At 35.0% G+C, this 20,389-nt stretch overlaps 2 long non-coding RNA genes across 7 annotated transcripts; one reads left to right on the top strand and one right to left on the bottom strand.

Annotated features, from left to right (window-relative positions):
* Nucleotides 1-2,377: 2,377 nt before the first annotated feature.
* On the top strand, nt 2,378-15,624 carry LOC106058411 (uncharacterized). Of its 6 annotated transcripts, XR_008778431.1 has the most exons (9): nt 2,378-4,104; nt 4,919-5,136; nt 5,914-6,067; nt 6,844-7,014; nt 7,220-7,365; nt 8,334-8,422; nt 8,746-8,985; nt 14,262-14,391; nt 14,526-15,624. It is a non-coding gene; the product is annotated as an uncharacterized LOC106058411 (long non-coding RNA). The 6 variants fall into 6 exon arrangements; XR_008778432.1 differs by lacking the exon at nt 2,378-4,104 and having other exon boundaries at nt 4,866-5,136; nt 8,302-8,422; XR_008778433.1 differs by lacking the exon at nt 2,378-4,104 and having other exon boundaries at nt 4,866-5,136; nt 7,220-7,375.
* A 1,426-nt stretch (nt 15,625-17,050) lies between these two features.
* On the bottom strand, nt 17,051-19,779 carry LOC129926739 (uncharacterized). Its single transcript, XR_008778459.1, has 2 exons — nt 19,452-19,779; nt 17,051-19,328 (listed from the first exon to the last, which is right to left on the bottom strand). It is a non-coding gene; the product is annotated as an uncharacterized LOC129926739 (long non-coding RNA).
* Between the last annotated feature and the right edge of the window lie 610 nt (nt 19,780-20,389).

The raw sequence follows: 20,389 nt of genomic DNA, 5'->3' as shown, positions 1-20,389 counted from the left end.
TTGTTTCATATCGTCATAAGAAGTCACTTAGGCAACCTCTTGTTTGATAAAGAAGGAATGAATCCTAGTTTAAAATAGTCAACGCTGTACAATCTACATTTCTTTTTGAACATTCGGGCGTGTCAATCTTCGTGGTTTTGATTCCGTAGACTGTGGTAATCACGTTTCCAATAAGTTAAACAATCAGTTGTCAACTATTTTAAGTTTCGGAAATTTTCGCTCCAGCCTTGTGTCCTTGACATCAAATGTGACAGTCAACTTTCATCGCCTTTGTGGGCAGTCTTCTTAGCCACTCAAGTAGAACCCTGCTCTTAGCATGTGTGTGTTGACCCGACGTTTTAGATTTGCAAAGAAAGTGTGTCTCTAAGGTGCAAAACATTTAACGACAATATGAAACAAAACTTTTTTAAAAAGACAGGTGTCTAGGTTTTTCTTGGTTCAGGCCGCAAGGAAAAGATTTCTAGGTTCATAAATCGGAGATTTTGGGAATTTTTATAGCAACAAGAAAATACGAGCGGCGATATTATGTGCTACCGAGCAATTCACGATAAGAGCCATTTTCCGGCGAATGGGTTAAAGTGTTTGCTGGCAGTGGGGAAAATGTGGCTTGAAGTAAGAATGCAGTTAAAACAATGACAAGGCGAGTTTGAAAAAAAAAGGGAGGGGGGGGGGGAAGGGTATCGCTTTAAAATTGACGAATATAGCATAGCAACTCCGCTCTTGGTATTTGTTCGCGGTATATGTCAGGATTCCGTGTAAATATTTTGGCTCACAATGACCTCCCGACTAAGTTGCTTTGCTGCTAACAGCTAAACAAGAGACCTTGGAGAGGGCGTAATTTTACTGAGGCCATATGTTCCATGAGGAAGACAAAAGGATAATGTTGAATTAGTTATGAATGAATGAGGGGGCAGAAAGATTCCACTGAACATTTAATACGATGACTGTTCAAAGTGAAGAATGATCTGTAAATAATGTGACAAGAGATTGCAACACACATTCATATCATTTATAGTACAAGTGCGAGTCGTGCGTATCTCAGTAATACTATCACTTAATTAACATGGACCCGTATTACGTCGCCTGTTGGTCAAGCCTCAACATTGCTAGCTGAGCGATATTTCCACTCTGGCTCTCTGAACCAGCACCTAGCAGTTCTTGCAAACGGAATGAATTATTTACACAGCGACGAGCCGAGGCGAGCAGTTAAACAACGAAGTTCAACACCAAGCCCCAAAGACAGGAAAAAGAAGGACGTCATCAAACACACAGCAACCAAGAGGGGTCACCAAATTGCGTGCACACACACACATACACAAAATTCGTTCTCACAGAATACAGCCTATGCATCAGCGACAAAATGTAGAACTTAGCCGACATGAGGAGCCATCACTGGCGAGAACCTGCTCCAGTAAGTTCAGTCATCATAAAGATTTATATGGCTCCTAAGCTGAAAAAAGAAGATTGGCCATCAGAAATAGACCTTTTTATCTCTTGCACTTGAAATGAGATTGTAACATTTTAACTTTGAGTGTGTCCATGAAATCTGTCATTAATTAATAATTTACATGCATTTATCACATCAAATCATCATTAGATTTAATTCCATTTTAATTCTGTGTGGCTCTTACTTTAACAAGCTATGCACAAGTTATGTCGTCGTGTTGAAATTGTGTAACTTAAGGTCACTATGATCCCGCGGTGGTATGTGTTGTTCACATCTGACAAAGAGAATTGCCTACTCGATATCGGACTTTTTGTTTTCACTTGCAATAACGTTTTGGTCTTAGCTTAGGTTACTACAATCGAGTTGTTCCATTGCAAGTCAAGTCTAGGTCAGTGATCAATGCTGGGGGTGAAAATAAAAGTGGGTTCCAGAGAGAGAGAGAAGAAAGGAAAGAGAATGATAGCGATCCGTTCCGGTTCAGTGTAACACAGTGATGCCCAAAATACGGCCCGCGGGCCAGATTCGGCCCGCGACCTGGTTCCATCCGGCCCGCCGAAAAGTCGACATAAAGTGCAGAAATGTATCTTGACCTCCACTATGGCCCTCACTTTTGATCTGATTGGTTGCTATCATGTCAATTGTTCTTTTATGAAATGGGACTCTGTATGTAAAATCTACCAGAAAAGGTGAACTTCCCTTTTTTTTTTTTTTCGGAACATGATAATACGCTTACATATTTGTTTTATACAAAAAGTTTAGCTATTTAAACTAACACCATAAAGTCGGCATTATGAAACAAATATTCCGGCATTCTTGTTAAAAAAAAAAGGGATAAACTTCAAATGTGCTATAGATGAATGTAAGTACTAGATACACTGGTTTCTAATCAAATAGTTTCAGGTCAATTTCATTTCTTTTTTTACTTTTTTTTTGTGGCCCGCGACGCGAGTGTCGGAAATAAAATGGCCCGCAGGTCGAATTAGGTTGGGCATCACTGGTGTAACAGATACTGGTATTGACTGCCAAAAATAGGTGGATGGTTGAAATGCGTCCAGTTTATTAGAAGTTTAAAAGGAGAGAATGTTCCGGCATAACTAGACAGTCACAGGTCGGTGTGTAATACTAGTTAAAAGATATTTACACTAATTAATTATTGCATAGGCTAACCAACTATAAGCCTGTAGAATGAACGTTTTCAATGATATGTTTTTGGAAAGTAATATTGTCTCCTAAATTACGTGGCATTGTTGTGTCCTAGTTGAGTTAGAGAGTATGTTAGCTTTGGTAGATTATATTGTGTATTGTTTTTAGCGACGGTTAAAGGAGTGACAGTGACGTAGTCAGACAGACGAATAACGCAGGAGAATAGGCGAACAAGGAAGAACGATGTGGCGATAGCTTAGAACATGGTTGATTAGAATTAGAGATATTTAAATAACGACGGATAAGTAGACAAGACAGGCATCCCAAGTGTTAATGAATGCATCATTTATAGTAGTAGAAAGTCTTGAGTACGTTCATCTTATTAATTGTAATGTTCTTTGGCTAATGTACAATAGTTGATGAAATAGTAGTGGATTTGCATAACACCCAAGATACTAGCCAGAACAGCATGTGTGGATTCGGAGGAGTCTCTATCTAAGGGGAGGAGGACCACCACTAGGGAGCAAAATATCGATATTTAAAATTAAAAAATCGAACTTTTTTTTATTTCATTATTTGAAAGTTTATCCATTTATCTACAAGTTTTGAACATTGAAATATGTAATTTTTAACTTTAAATATTGTTTTTAGTCATTTTTCTAGGGCATGTATAATGTTTATTTCATCTAATTCCGAATCTACATGTAAATAATACCCTTGGTAACGCATCGAATACTTTTGAGTAGTCATATTCGACCTAGGCATATTTGGCATCAATGAAACCGTCGTTTCCTACACTTTCCTAAAATAACCGTATCTCCGAAATAATATAAATAGCGTTTCGGCTTTGAACGGAAACCCGTGGTCACCGAGAGTGTAAAATATATTTATTTATAGATTCTAGTATCTTATTATTTCCGACAAAATGATTGGTCGGCATTGGGCTTCCGCCCCTATCGACATTAGTTTGAACATAAACAAAACATGGTTGTTTACGTTTCATTGATGATATAGTTTTAGATGCTCTACCTGTCGACTTATTATTCAACTTCTAAATCTAGATCTAGCATGAAAACTAAAAAGAATAGACCTTAGTCTAGATTCCTCATTCTAGATCTAGACATTATAAGACTATTAGCCGGCAGGCTAGGCTGAGATGAGGCCCTATCGAGTATCGACATCGCTATTACTATTATTGATAATTTGATTATTCATTCATATTCCCATCAACTAGATCTAGGTCTAGATCTAAACAAAAACATCCTTACCACAAGATAACTGGTGCCTCTCAATCAAGTAGGCCTAAAGCCTATCAAAGCTTGCAATTATATAAGATAAGGACAAATACACATGTGATCTAGATCTAGCTGGATTATCAACAGTTTCACTACTACAAGATCTGATCTAGACTTAGACCTAGACTAGATAATAACTAATACTAATTTTCTTCTCTACAAGTTCTAGTCTAGTTACCACTTTGACATTCACTTTGGAAACAAGACTCAAATACCCAGGTAAAATAATTTTTATTATTGAAATAGATCTAGATCTAACTATTCTAACTTTCGATATAAATGTTATCACTATTGTAGAAAAAACAAACATCAACAATGGATCTATTTTTTTTTTACTGTACATAGGGCTGGGCTAATTCTAGACTATATTATACAATACACTACTTAAATTTCTGGATATAGATAACGCGGGTATGCTGTTCTGCCTCATCGTGGCGCCCGCGTGGAAACGGCTACTTGAGGGGGTAGCTAGGCTAAATGAATGGCGAAACATAACTCCCGTGGGGATGCCCACGGGTAGACGAGAGTCAACCTCTTACACGGGCGGGGTTGTAAAAAAGTCCCCACGAACACGTCCCACATCCATGCGCTGTTCCTCAAAGGGACCGTTACATCAATGGCGGTTCCCACACAGCTAGCTTGGTACAACGAAGGAAAATGACGGTGGCTCCCGGTGCCCTCGGCCTTCGGCCATGTGCAGCCAAGCATGCGTCGGGGCCAAAGGCATTGGAAACAGCAATGTTTTACATAGGCATTGACTCGGGTCCCTCTCAAACAGAACTGTGTTCCCACAGGTTTGTTTTTTTTACTGTTCGGCTGGACGACCAAACAGGTTTTTTTTCAAACTTAGAGCTCGAAGAGCCTTCGGCTCAGCTCTTAGACATCAACAAGGATATAGATAAATAAAAAAAGAAATCACATTGTATTTCTTTGATATTATTAAAACTAACTTATATATTTTTATTTAGAAAAACTATTTAAAAAAAATAATTCAGCTGACTTTACAATCTTTTTTTTTATTTTTATTTTAAAGGTTCTTCGGCATTGATGCAATCAACTGAAATTTTATGGAAAAGATCAGGGCAGAAGTTTACACAGAGATAAACAACCTTGTCTGATGGAAACACCAGGTTGTTTTTGAGAGTTTTATTAACAGATCTGAGCCCAGGTATTGTCGTAAAACAGAACAATTCGTCGGCCTTACAGGTTTCGAACTACTTGGTTCTCTCCGCAGCCATGTTTTATTCTGAAGTAAGGATAGTTAGAATTGATTTACCTTGCGTTTAATGTTTTCAAACCCAATTCAATACTTAAATGATCCAGCGATAAACACAAAAATAAATGACTTGTTCGAATAGAATAGCGACTTACATTTAAGTATTATCCTTGAATAAATAAAACACAATGATGATAATAATCCACCATAGCTGGGCCTGTCTTAGATAAGTAGAGTCCCTAGGCGATGTGATTTGGTGGCCCCAAATAAAATAGAGGCTAGTCTCAAACTAAACTTTCCAAAGACAGAGAGATATTACTTTCTTTAGTCTAGTCTTGTAATCGTTTTCATCTCTTAAATGATTTCCACTACCGGTAGCCTACTTCCACCACACCTTGGCCTTTGATGATAAGTTATCAGCGGCATGGTCATAATTATTCTAATCGTTCTCCTCTCTCAAAAGATTTCCACTACTTCCACCACACTTTTGCCTTTGATCATTACGTCATGTATATCCCTTACAACCACAAGAAGCCCTGTAGCTAAGTACACTCCCAGCTGTACAACTCATCAAGAATGTGAAGTGGAAGAGGAAACACTATAAACACATTTATAACATGTCAAAAAAATATTTAAAAGCATTTAAAATAATCATATTTATATATTAGATGAAATGAGGGCTTAAAGCCAAAGCCTTAACTGCACAATTAAACAATGAATAACAAAAAAATATTTAATTAGGGATGAAATTATCGGTCACCATTTTTTGTACCGGTATGTTATTCATTATTTATTATTTCTTTATGTTGCAGATTCCTTAAATAAGCCAACATGTGAGATAAATGTTTGAAGCAATGAAAAGAGCCTGATGGGTATGACTTTGTGGACAGCACACATTTTATTGATGCAAACTTTGATGATATAATGAAAAATCTGAAACCCTCAGCTATTCCTACAATATTTCAGGTGATACTTAATGTAGAAAATGTTAATTTTAGACTTCTATGTGAGTTTGAATTGGTTTTACATTTAACTATTTTAAAAAAATGACTGCTCATGTATCCCAGTATAGTATTTGAAGCAAAGTAGAAATAACAGCAAGTATTTTCAGTATTGTCTAAGTAAATGTTTGACTAGTATAATGAAATAACAACTGACATGAACTGATCTAGACTGACTTTAACTTACAACTGAGTTACTTTTACCTATCCCTTAGTTTGTAAGACCGATGGGGCACCATGCAAGATTTGTCAATCATCTTTCTCCATTCCTCTCTGTCTTTTGCCTTAGTTAGAGCCTCTTTCAATGGAAGTACCGTCCATTCTTTTATGTTGTCCTCCCATCGCTTTCTCTGTCTGCCTCTTCTTCTTTTTCCTGGTACTGTTCTCTGGTCTTTGCAAACCCCTAAGAGGCATTCAATATGGTAAATCAAAATGCACTGTTAGATTTAATATATTATTGTACTTATGTATATTTTATACATTTAGTGATATTGATATTCATATCTTGGACTTTAACTAAACAACAAAATGAATTCCAATTGTATATGTGATATTTTATTTTTTGTCATATTTTCATTATTAATTAAATCACTATCTGTATTTTTTCTGTCAATGCTATAGAATTAGAGATATACTTATGGTATGTGAATGAAAGCTTGCTTATCTAATTTTAATATATACTCCAGAATTTACTGTTATGCCTGAAAGGATTTTGTATTGCTAACAATTATTATTTTTCAGTGTCATAATGATGCAGCTTCCTGGCCAGTTAAAAAGAAGGAAAAATAAAGTCTTAAGGTGAAAGAAGAAATTGTACAATTCAAAGAGACTTCTGATATATTATAAAAAGAAAGTTCAATGTTTATGAGAGGAGTTATAGAAAAGCCAACCTCACCTAAAACAGTTATGATGGTAAATGTAAAATTTACTCGATAGTTTAGTGATAAGAATATATAATAATTAGCATAACAATCATTGATAAATTATTCATGTCCATGTGGCACTCTTTTTATTTGTTTGGCAATAGTTATAGATAACATTTAGATCAACTGGTCTAAGATGGATTCCAATTTAACATTTAATATATGATTTTTAAAAATATATTTATGCTTTTCAGATTTATCTTTACATCTGTTTGAGGAGCCTACAGGAAATGCAAATTATACAGATGAAAAAATATCCTTCACAATAACATTGCACTTTTACTGTCCTAATGTGTATGAGTTCCTTTCTACCACGTTTAACTTGCCTTCAACCAGAAAAGTAAGAAGATGTATGTGTTGCTCATTAGTATTTGTCTTTTATAATTCTATGATATAATTGGATGATCACCAGGGATGAACAAATGCATGTTGTGATGGATCACCTGGGATGAACAAATGCATGCTGTAATGAATCACCAGGGATGAACAAATGTATGCTGTGATGAATCACCAGGGATGAACATATACTTGTCTAGAATCTCTTGAAACTTGAGGCTCTAGGAAATTATAATAATTATAAGAAGAATTACAATATTAGAGCAAAGGTTTATTTTAGCTCATATTATTAAAAAAGTAAGTTCCCCTTTCAGACCATGATGTCTATAGTGCAAAAGATGTAAAGGTCATCTGTTTCTGTGGCCTATGGTTAGCTAAAGTCATGTGACCAGCACAATAACCGTCATTACTTTTCCCCAACTAATGTCAGGTACCCATTAGATCTGGGTTGACTAAGAGGGGCCTTAAAGATCCTGAAAGTAAAAATTTCAGTCTTCTAGGATTTGAACCTGGGACCTGTGTTCATAAGCCAAGTGCTTTACCACTCCCCACTGTGCCTCTCATATTATTAGTTAGGCTTTAAAAATTTCTTCATTGGAACTGAAAACTTGGTGATTCAAAGATATAACTTTACTTGTTTAATTAGTTAATTAAAGTGTTTCAATTTCACTTTGTTTATTATCTTCTGTAGATTATTCATTATTGAGTAGGTCTATTTAGGAAAAAAATCCACTAGATTCAACCAATTCAGTGAAGCATTTCATGACACTTTTAGCTATTAAACAAATCCACTTGGCCAAGGCGTAATATTTTAATCATGATGATATGAAGGATTTGAACACAGGTTATTATAATAACAACATTAATGTAAGTCAAGTTTACTTTAGCCAACTTAATGAAATTATGCGAAAAGTATCTTAATCTAGTTATTATTCCATAGGATGTTGGCAAGTTTACCTTCATCTATTTCAGTCATGATTGCCTTTATATGTGGACAAATAAGCCTATACAGTATTTCCAAGAATGAGAACTTTGCAGGGTAGAGTCATTTGACTTACAAGGTGAAGGTTTTTTATATTTAATTTATGGATGTTTTTTTTTTGCAAAGCAAAATAACTTCAGGTTGTATAGACATACTCAAAAGAAATAATTTTTTTTGCAAGTTACCTTAAAACTTAAAATAAATAAATTATGGCTTTTATTGGTAGTGTTTAAAGTTAAATACTTTGAAAGCTGATCACTAGTTAAGATGTTTAAGTTTGCAAGATGATAGATATATTAAATTAGCTAGATGATATTAAATTTACTAGATTTTACAGGAATTAATTTATTCCCAAATGTACTTAAAAATATTTTATTTGCTGACCAAAGACTTTTTTTTCAGCCTCTTAGAGACCACTGGGACATTGTTCTGGGCTGCCTTTGGTATGGGGAACTCTCAGGCACCAGCTATTAAAGAAGAAACAAATAGCAGTCAGGTTAATGGTGACTCAGAGATAAAAGACAGTGTGCTGCTGAAAGTCATTGAGGTGATTGGCTACGTTTTGTATGGAGTTTACATTCTTGATGCTGTCGTGGTCCTGATCAACTTGTTCATTGCTATGATGAATTTGAAGACATTTAGGTTTGTTTCATGTTATGTTAATCATTAAGTTAAAACTATTTATATATCCCATTTCATTCAAATACTCTTTACCTATCAATTTATCGGAGAGGACCCTTTTGTAGTTTGTTTTACATGTTAATTCAGGTTTGATGATTATTACTGAACATATCTGTAGGACAGTATAGAGTGTATGCTTCATTAATAGAAAATCATCCAAAGTTGTGGGGTGAAAGTCACTGATGATTAAATATAACATCATCTATCTATTTCCTTTAGAAGTGTTCAGTGCATTTATGAAAAAAAAAAAAAGATTCCTCTGAACCTTTGCACTGTTATCAGCAGTAGAAATCTTAGCTAGCTTGGACATGTTCATGGAATGCCACAAGGTTGACTTCCTCAAGACATTTTGTATGGTGATCTATTAGAAGCCAGGAGAGCCTTGGGTCACCCACTACTTCTAACTATCTCAACATTTCAGCACTACTTCTAACTATCTCAACATCTCAGCACTATTTCTAACTATCTCAACATGCCAACTTTGGATGAGGAATGATTCCTTGCCAAGGCTGATTTGTTACAAAGCAATATATAAAAATCCAAACCTATCAAAGTGGTAATCAAAACTATGGCTTATGAAGCAAATAATAATAATGGCAATGTCATTGCCATATCAGCATAGAAATTCAACACAGGCAAAACAAAGAATGTGATTCCAGAATTGATATGTCGTTCTTAGCTTTGTTCTAAGGCTGTTAGCCACTTGATAAACAAAAATAATATTGTATACATGGACAGATTTTATAACAGTCCCACTGTTTGACACTTTAGCCAATGATTATGGATTTTTGCTGATGGAACTGCAATGGCTTTAAAAAACTGACAAAGTTGAAGAAAAAGCAGAGAAGTCAATCTGAATTGATCTATCATGGCAATAGAGTAAGTCTTATTCTGGATGGAGAAATGACCCATTCATCTGTTCACACCACAATCCAGGCAATATTCTTATTCCATATGCTAGGCCAAATTCCTACAAGTGCTCTTTCTTCCCTAGTTTGAATATAGAATGGGCTGCCTGAATCAGCCAGGAAAACCAGTGACTTAGCAGAGTTTAATTCACTAATTAACATGCATGACTAGATTGACACATGAAATGCATAGAACATAATTATATTCTTTTTTGAAGCAACATCAGTAATCTATAAGGATGGACCAAGGAGACATTCATTTTAGTTTTTCATCCAACACAAATGGGGACCCTAAAAAAGAAGAACTAAAGATGGAATATCTGTGGATGTGCTAAAACCATTGCTCTTTATTGACTTCACCAAATACATGGTTTTGATGTCAACAACCAGGTTTGCAAAAATGGCTCTTTCATCCTTTTCAAAAGAAAAGATAAACTGGGTACTTTATATTTATAAACAACTCTTGACAAAAAATTGAAACATATTTGGAAAATTGGTAGGCCAATGATTCCACTTTCACATGGATAAGCAATTGTGGAAAAATGATTTTCTATTAAGAACTAGAGAATTGCAACTTGGCAGAGAAAACACTGGACTCGGAGAATCGTCATAGACAGCTTTTGAGGATTCTCAAAACTTAGTGACTTTGTTATTAGACCAAAAAGTTTTATCATGCTGGAAATGTTCATGGAAGATGTACTCTGTATTTGATGAGCCGAGAAAGAAATGTGAACAAGACCAAAGGGGAGTAAAGAGAACCAACAGTAGAGATGATGCAGTGATGCAACTGAACAATAGATAATGAGTCTTCTATTTGGGAACCCTCAACTCAAAAAAACATTAAGAAACTAGAATACAAAGATAGAGCAGTGAGATTCCGAACTAACAAATATTCACATTTGATTACAGTTAGACCTCTAGTAAAATTATTAAATTTAGAGATCCTCCAGGACAGAAGACTTCATAAGTAAAGTAGCAATTATACAAAAAACATTAAACTATAAACTTCAAATACAAAAACAAAACTTAAAAAAATACTAGACACAAAGATAAAAGAACATTCCTCATCCCATATGCTAGAAGAAATTTATACTCCTTCTTCCCTAGTGCTATTAGAGCATGGAATGAGTTGCCTGAGTCAGCTAGAAAAAACATGTGAATTGGCAGAGTTTAAGTCATTGATTAACTTGCATGACTAGATTGACCCTTGAGACACCCGTAGGATGTAATAATCTTGGATAAGAAGATGAGATACTGCAAAAAGATGGCAATAGACTGGGGGCTGTGAAAGCTCTTAGTTTATTTCATTTGCCAAAGAACAGTCTAAGAAAGAGTGAAGGAAGGAGAGTCCAAATCAGTGGAAAGACAGTCTGAATTAAAAAACATGGGTTTAATTGTTTAGATTGGTTTATATTTGTATCAAACTGGTTGTTATTATTTTGATTTTGTTGAATTTTCTGTTTTAACTTGATGATTTCTCACTTTGATATTGTCTGTAATATTCTTCACCTATCTCTTAGTATGTTGGGGCATCTTACAAGATTTGTAGATCTTCTTTTGGGGTGTTATTCAGGAAGTCTAACTTGCATCTGGTAACAGCTAGGTCCAAGGTTTGAGTCCTCCTTAAGACTTATCTATGTATTACTATGTATAACTACTTTTTCTTCACCTTCTTCTCCCTGGGTGCTGCTATTATGTTTGATGTCATGTTTATTTCATCAATAGTCAAAGTAAGAAGTATTTGGGCCTGATATTGATTAGTTCTATACCTACTATTACTTAGTCATAGTAAAAGTATTTGGACTTAATAGTGTTTAGTTTTGTTTCACTTTCAAATAGAATAGTTACTTATTCAAATTCATTTGTTAAGGTATGAAAGAGTTGAAAAAAACATGTAAATCTTTTTTTTAATGCTTTTGATATAGTGCATAGTTCATGCTTAGAGCATACTTATTTTGCTATGGCCCAATCTCCTTTTGTTGACTATTGGGGGAAGAGAACACATGGGAGGTTTACATGCTGTCTTTGGGCTTTCAGAAAACAACTCTGCTCGAGTCAGGATTCAAAATCGAGCCCCCATGGTAAGTGGCTAAGCTGTAGCCAAGCAGTGTAGGCCCACCTCTCAGCCACACATGCCACAAATTTTGTGAATGAAAATGGGAAAATGGAACCTGCATCTGACAATGTTATTATAGAAACTCTTTTAGAAAATACTTTTTACTATGACTATGGGTGGCTTCCTGGATGTGCAGAATGCATGCTGGACTGTTGTTTGGACTTGTTGATGGTCCTGGATTCATACCTTGCCCTTCCCTATCGTCCTCTGAGATGTTTGGATGAGGAAATAAATTATCTTCAACTTTGAAGGAACATTTGAAACATGTAAAACATTTTACAAACTATCATCTCTATTTTAAAAATGGCCTCGTTCTTAAATAGGGCACTTGCTAACATTGGATACTGAAGAAGTTACAGTGCTACTACTGCAGCCTTGAGTTCAAATCACAGTATAGAATGCAATTTTTATTTAGGGCTTCAGGATGTTTCCAACCATGAGTTATGGATACATGGATGGCTGCTTGGTTGTGCGGTTTGCGCGCTGAACTGTCGTTCAGATTTGTCGAGGGTTCAAACCCTGCCCAATCCCATCCCCCGTCGTCCTGCGGGAGGTTTGGACTAGGAAGTAAACTATCTTCAACTCTGAAGGAACATCTGAAACAATGTAAAACATTTTACAAAAACATTAACATCATTTTGGGATATTATCTTTCCTGAACAAAATGTCCTTATTCTATTAATGTTTTACTGTTTGGCTTAAAAGTTTTTAGGATAAGAAGAGCTGAGTCTGAATCTGGGACTATCAAGTTGACCACCATTTCTGAAAGTTAATTTAATTTTTTATTTAACTTACATTGTGATACCATGCAGTGTTAACTTGATGTGAATAGAACTGATGTGGGTCAGTGAGTTCAGCAATACAAACTTAACCAGCAGAAATAACTGGAATATAATGGCAAAGTTCCCCTTTCAGACCTTGCGATCTACAGTGTCAAGGCTCTTTTTCTTCTCTAATATATGTATGTGTACTTCAATGCTGATTACTAAATGTACCCAATTCCTGGTAATACCTTAACGACACATATAATGACAGAATAAAGTGTTGAGGAGATGGAGCGTTGAGGAGATGGAGCATTGAGGAGATGGAGCATTGAGGAGATGGAGCATTGAGGAGATGGAGTGTTGAGGAGATGGAGTGTTGAGGAGATAGAGTGTTGAGGAGATGGAGTATTGAGATGGAGTGTTGAGGAGATGGAGTATTGAGATGGAGTGTTGAGGAGATGGAGTATTGAGATGGAGTGTTGAGGAGATGGAGTATTGAGATGAAGTGTTGAGGAGATGGAGTGTTGAGGAGATAGAGTGTGGAGATGGAGTATTGAGATGGAGTGTTGAGGAGATGAAGTTTGAGATAGAGTGTGGAGATGGAGTATTGAGATGGAGTGTTGAGGAGATGAAGTTTGAGATGAAGTGTTAAGATGGAGTGTTAAGACAGGGTGTGGAGTGTTGAGGAGATGGAGTATTGAGATGGAGTGTTGAGGAGATGGAGTGTTGAGGAGATGAAGTGTTAAGATGGAGTGTTAAGATGGAGTGTTAAGGCAGGGTGTGGAGTGTTGAGGAGATGGAGTGTTGTGGAGATGGAGGAGTATTGAGATGGAGTGTTGAGGAGATGAAGTGTTAAGATGGAGTGTTAAGACAGGGTGTGGAGTGTTGAGGAGATGGAGTGTTGAGATGGAGTATTGAGATGGAGTATTGAGATGGAGTGTTGAGATGGAGTGTTGAGGAGATGGAGTATTTAAGGAAACAGGAAACTTGTTCTATTCTAAAGTCACTAAAAGAAAGCCTTTACATTTATTTTGTTTAGTTTTGTAATTATTTTTTCTCTTTTGTTAAAAAAATTTGAACAGAATTTTTTAAATACTCATTTGGGAATCAACTGTGAAATTTATTAACCGGCATATAGGCTAATTGATTCATACTATTTGATATCTATCTTGTAATTTTGCATTCCTCTGCTATGCTGTTTTTTTTATTTACACATTTTATCTTATATTGTTTGAGATCTATCTGTGATCTATATTATCTTGTTTAAGATCTATCTGATCTAATTTGTGATCTATCTTGTTTGAGATCTAAATGATCTAATTTGTGATCTATATTATCTTTTTATGAGATCATTATTTTCATATTTGAGATCTCTCTTAGCTTTTGCAAATAGAATTTCAAGAGGTGATGATATTTATATTAATCCCTTCTTGCATTTATTTCTTCCAGAATGTCCAAAAGATTAGTCAGCTAAGGACCCTAAAATGTTGGCCTGTTTACAAATATGAGATCTTCCTTGACTACACAAGTACCTTACAAAAGAAGGCTACTCACTTGTGTTTGGATGTCAGCTGTTTTGGTAATAAATCAAGTGTTGTTTTTTCTACTATCTCTAATGTTTGTAGGTTCTAAAGCTAGAAAGTGTTGTTGCTTTTTATTGCCACATTGCCTGTCAATTCTGTTTAGTTTTTATTTATTCTTTTTTTTATACAGTCCCTGTGGCCCTTTTCAAGCATGACAGATACTATTCTAAGCAGCTTTTTTCTATGGAAATTATTCAACCACAGAAGCTGTGAGGGATATCTGAAATCCATTGCTCACTTGTCTAGAAAGACTTCCATCGATTGAGTGATAAAAGATTAAGTGTACACAACTTTTAGTAGTCACCACATAACACTTAACATTTTGATGCTCAAGACAATACTGTTCAGGAATGGTTTATTTTTCTTTATGCTGAGAGTGTCCAAGAAAGATAAGGTCAAAGGTTAATTGGACAAACAATAAACTTTGTCTTTGAATCTGAAATTGTAGAGAAAAAAAAACAACTTAGTGTTGTTGTTTTTTAATGTACCAGGTACCTACTATTCATTTACTTTGACTGTTGACTTTAAGTTAGAAATTAAGGAAAGATTTCTTTGAGCTATATTTGTCAATGACCATAGGCATTAAGAGAGTTGACACCTCATTTTACTTTTCAACAAGATGATGTCTTAAAAAAATTAAGAGCTTTTGATGGAATTCTGTGGTTGAATAACAAGTAAAGTTAATCACAGGATTCCATCAAAATCATTGCAATTTGAACATTGTTGGTAGTGTCAATGTTATTAAGTTTTTTAGTTCTTGGTGTTACTACATTATTCATTTTCTAGTGACCAGGCAGTGTTTTATACCATGAATGAATATCTGTTGTAAGAAGTTTAAGTTATACAACTCAATCAATAATATCTTTGACAATAAAATATTTTGATAAAGTTTATATTTTTGGAACAGAATATGCTAATGTGTTAAATGTACATTTTTCTTTTTTTTTTGGAATAACAACTGATATTTAGTTTTATCCCTTTGTGTCTTTCTACAGTAGATGCACTGTCATACTAAAAAGAAATTTTAAAAAATTATAATAACTTCTAATCAAATTGTCTCCCTTTTAAAATCAAATATCTAAATGAATCATGCTACTTTGATTCTACACAATCTACAGGACTACCAATGTACATTAGTTTTGAACAAAAAGTTGCTAACTTTAAATAATTGATTAACTCATTTTGATATTTATGTATACCTTGTAATAAAAGTGGCATTCATTTTACAATCTCATTTTTTTTTTATTGTAACTGGTCTGTGTTAATTTCTTTTTTTTTTTTTCAAATTACTTTGTATTGCCTATATGGGGAAATGGTATTTCTGGTGTTTCTTTGCTCAGCAAAAACAAATCAGGATTTGAACTCAAGCCCCCTTGACAGTGGTTTATGCCAGATATCCAGCATTTCATGCAGTTTGTAGGCCAAATTTAATACTCACAGTGCCCCAGTGCAGGTAGAAAGAGGAAACCTTGCCTCATTAATGTTTGCTGCTCCAGGCTTGCTGCTCTCTATCTCAACTGATCTAGGAAGCACTACAGCTGGGTTTCAGTCCACTGCATTGGCTAGAGAGGATTTCAGTCTCTCAGGCTGCAACTTAAATGAAGTCTGATGTGATTTTATTTATAAAAAGTTATATGGATGTCTTTAAGCTACATAACTTATCCTAGTCCAATGTGTTGATTGACATAGTTACCAGGTACTGGTACTAAAAAATTGCCGCTTTTATCCTCCCCTTCCAGCAACCCTTAGATCTAGTTTTTCTACATTTCTAGTTGTTTGATAGTGCTTTTCCATATGTCATTAAAAAGTTATGTTAAAAGTTAACAGGTTTCTTTAGCTAATTGCTTTGTAACAATATTTGTTTTTGAGCAAATTTTTAGCAAATCTCAAACTTTGATCTGATTCTATGGCCTCCTTCAGTCACTAAGCTGCTATGGATCATCTCATTTTCCAAACATTAGCTATGAATCATTTTCCTGACATTAGTTGTGGTTGCAATGATGTCACCCACACAGCTATATATTTGAAGGAATGGAATATGCCAATACAGTTTGGGATCAATGGCATCGTAAGCTCTGCCTGGGAGTAGCACTGTATGCTGCTAACTGAATGGTTGACTCCTGATTTTTCCTCAAAGGCTTTCCCATGTTGGTTTTAGCTGCAGACTTTGCAATCTGTAGGGCAGATGATATAAAGGTCATCTGTTTTTGCGTCCCATGGTTGGCACTATGACCAACTGTCTTTACCTTTTCCCTAACAAATGCCAGGAACCCATTAGAACCAGGTGTACTCAAAGGTGCCTAATAGTCCTAAAATTAAAAATCCCAGTCTTCAAACCCTGGACACATGTTTGGAAGCCAAGTATTTCACCGCTCAGTCACCTCACCTCCAAGTGAATTATATAGAAGCTTTTCACTGTTTGCTCAACTTTCGTTCTACAACTAAAGCAAGGTAATTATGTATTGTTAGGGACAGGGGTGGTCTCAATGCTGTCTGGAATGATTCAAGAGAACATTAGTATTATGTTAGCATGGCAGGGCCCAAGGTCATGTCTAGCCTGCACTAACAAGAAGTTACAGTTGCCAGAAGGTCTACTGGGTGGGTTGTATCTGTGCACCTCAGTCTGTGACCAAAGAAATCAAGAAAGAGAAGAAATAACAAAATGATACTTTAATTCAAATGAGCAAAGCAGCAGTTACAAAACACTGCAGATAAAAAAACAAAAAAATTTGGAAAAGATCTAGTACATAAACATTAGAAGTGGCCATCATTTTAAAACAAACTTTAAAACAAAAAACCGCCAATTATTTTGACAGTTGTTTCAATTAGAAAAATAATGTACCATAATATATAACTATATATATAAAGTAGCTTTACATATAGAAAAAAAAAACAAATTCTGAAACTTAAAGGCAGTTCAAAGTACAGAATAATTAAAACTGACACACTGTGGTCAACAGTACAGGAAACAGCATCGCCCTAACCCATATAATAATAGGCGGAAATAGAAGCATACAGCTTAGCACTAGTCTACAAAAGAAGCAAAAATAAAAATACATAAAAATAGCTCTAGAGCGTCAGTTCACAATTATAAAAAAATGCTTGCATGACCTGTTAATAAAGTCTAGGTCTACTGTTTGTTTTCTTGGTTTTACATGTGTTCCATCAGAAATAGAGATTACATCCTAGCCCTAACCAGGACTGAGTGTTCATACCAGAGACTATGGATAGTGGATACCCCCATGATCACCATTAGATAAGACAAAGTGAATTAGTATTTGAAAGTTTTAAATAGACTATGGGGATGAACTCAATGCTATAGTGAAGTCTGACAATATTAAATATTAATATAATCTTTGTTTATGAAACAATTTCTTATTTATGATTTCAGACTAAAACTTAAAATGCATTCATAGCAACACACAAACACATTCATATTAATAATAGTATAGAAAATGTTAACAGTTTTATGTTAAATATAATATAACATATTATAATTGATCTAAATAATGTCAAGTCACTATTTACACTATAAAAAGCATAGAACAAATTGTGCATGGATGTGACACTAATGAACATTAATATGATAGCACACAAAAGCAGGGGAGATAATAAATTGAATTAAAAGCATAATGTAGCAAGGCTTTGGTGTTGTGACTCCAATAATAATAATGATAATATACCACAGCCACTCCCTCCTCCAAAACAAAAAAGATAAAAACATTTCACTGAAACAACAAGAAGATTGAGGGGAAAAAAAGGAATATGAAAAAGAACAATGACTGGACTGAATGACAAGATTTACCTAAATATAGAACAAGATACAAGTCAATTATAGTGATTGCACCCAAATAGTTATTACAAAGTACATCACTTGTACCTATATTAGAAATGATTGTTCTATTCATTGTCATCTGTTAGGTTTTCTGACTTTGCGACCACTTCTTGTAATGTAACCTCTTTTTCTTCTTCTTCTTCTAGCCAGCTTTATTGCTGCTGAGCTGTGAGCTCTTTTGCAGACTGTGCCAAGGAAAAAAGTGTGCTGTTTTCTTCAGTTGTTCAGCACTGCCGTGCACGGTGTTGGTTATGTTGGGCTGTAGTGGAAGTAGGGTCTGCCTAAGGTGGATTAGGGAGGGGCATTCAAAGAGGATATGGTTTACGGCTTCAAAGGGGTGGGTGCAGTGTCTGCAAAAGAGGAGTTGTGTGGAGTTTATTTTGTTCAGGTGGTAATTTAATAGTGGAGTGTGTCCTGTTCTTAGTTGGAACGTTGTAGATTGTTCTTTGCAGGGGAGGAAGTTAATACTGTCCAGTTTGTTAGGCGTAGTCATTTCTTTGTACATGGCTCTGCCTGTGTTTCCTGATGCCCATTGGTTGAGCCACTCCTCTTTGTGATTGTTGACTAACATTGACCTTAGGGTGAGGTAGTTAACAGGTCTATCTGGTTGTTCCATAGATGAACCTGCCTTTGATAGCTTATCTGCCTTTTCATTTCCCATGATGACAATGTGTCCAGGGATCCACTGTAGTGTGATATTGATATTTAATTTTGATATCATCTGATGGATTATCACAATGAGTGTTGTCAACTCTCTTGGGCTGTTTGAGGTGCTGCTGTTAAGTTCTTGCAGAGTAGATTGGGAGTCTGTAAAGACAACAATATCTGATGGTGGTTACATTCCTTCATATAATTTGTTTTCCACTGTCTGTAGTGCTATGTTAATGTAACATAAAGTAGGTGACCATGGGTACTCAGCCTGAGGTTGGGAGGAGATCTGAATTTGAAGTAGCATTAGGGAAATGTTCATTTCTTTAAAGACGCAGGTTCCCTCACAAAAAAGGCTCTAAATGATGGTAGAAAAGGAAACAATCTCTAATGTATCTAATGTGTCTGTGTCTTTGCCTCTAGGAATTGTTTTCCCTCTCAAGATGTTCACTGTAAAGAGAACAAAAATCAATCAAAACATTTTCATAGTCAGTGAAACACAAAACTTGTCAAAGCTTTACTTAGAGGTTTAGTATAAAAAAAATATTAATTGATATACATAGCTTTGCTTACCTTTTTATTCCATACATCTCTTGATAAATATTTTGGTTTACATTTCATCTTCATGTTGGTCTACATCTTCATCATGCTGGTCTACATCTTCATGTTGGTCTACATCTTCATGTTGGTCTACATCTTCATGTTGGTCTACATCTTCATGTTGGTCTACATCTTCATGTTGTCATGTTGGTCTACATCTTCATGTTGGTCTACATCTTCATGTTGGTCTACATGTACATGTCTACCTTTTCATCATGTTGGTCTACATCTTCATCATGCTGGTCTACATCTTCATCATGCTAGTCTACATCTTCATCATGCTGGTCTTCATCTTCATGATCTGAAAATGTTCCAAAATTTAATTATGATAATGAATATATAAAACATTGGACTATGAAATCAGAGCTGTTAAGTTTTTTTGAAGATAAAATTTCAACTTGACTATTAAAACTAGATCTATAAAAACTATATGAAGCTAAATGAGTTATTAATTAACATAATTATTCTTTAAATAATTTCAATTAAAAACATGCTCAATTTGCATGCAATAACACAAAAGATAAAGCATCACAAAAAAAAGAATGAAACTTACAGATATTTGCTTTGCTAAATCAGTAGTTTAATAGCGTGCCCTTGGTTATTAGGAAAATTTTATGACAATGACATTAAATTCAAAATTGTTAAATTCTACCTTTGTCAATGACTACTTGCCTTAAAGAATTATTGATACACCAATTTTTTTAGCGTTTTTATTTACTGTCTGCTTCTCAGAGGTAATAATTTCTAGCAATTTGTATGATGTTCCCTTTTTAGATTACAAAGAAGAGATCTGTGTTTTGATCTGAAAAAAAAAAGTTAAATACTATTTATTACAACACTCCTGTTTAAAATATAATTGGTTGCTAAATTTTTTATATAGCGCTACTTTCATGCCTATAGCATGCTCAGAG

This window comes from Biomphalaria glabrata, chromosome 6 (genome assembly GCF_947242115.1).
Source record: "Biomphalaria glabrata chromosome 6, xgBioGlab47.1, whole genome shotgun sequence".
In the NCBI taxonomy this organism is placed as follows: domain Eukaryota; kingdom Metazoa; phylum Mollusca; class Gastropoda; family Planorbidae; genus Biomphalaria; species Biomphalaria glabrata.
The sequence above is the reverse complement of the archived record's forward strand: the minus strand, read 5'-3'. Positions and strand labels throughout refer to the sequence as shown.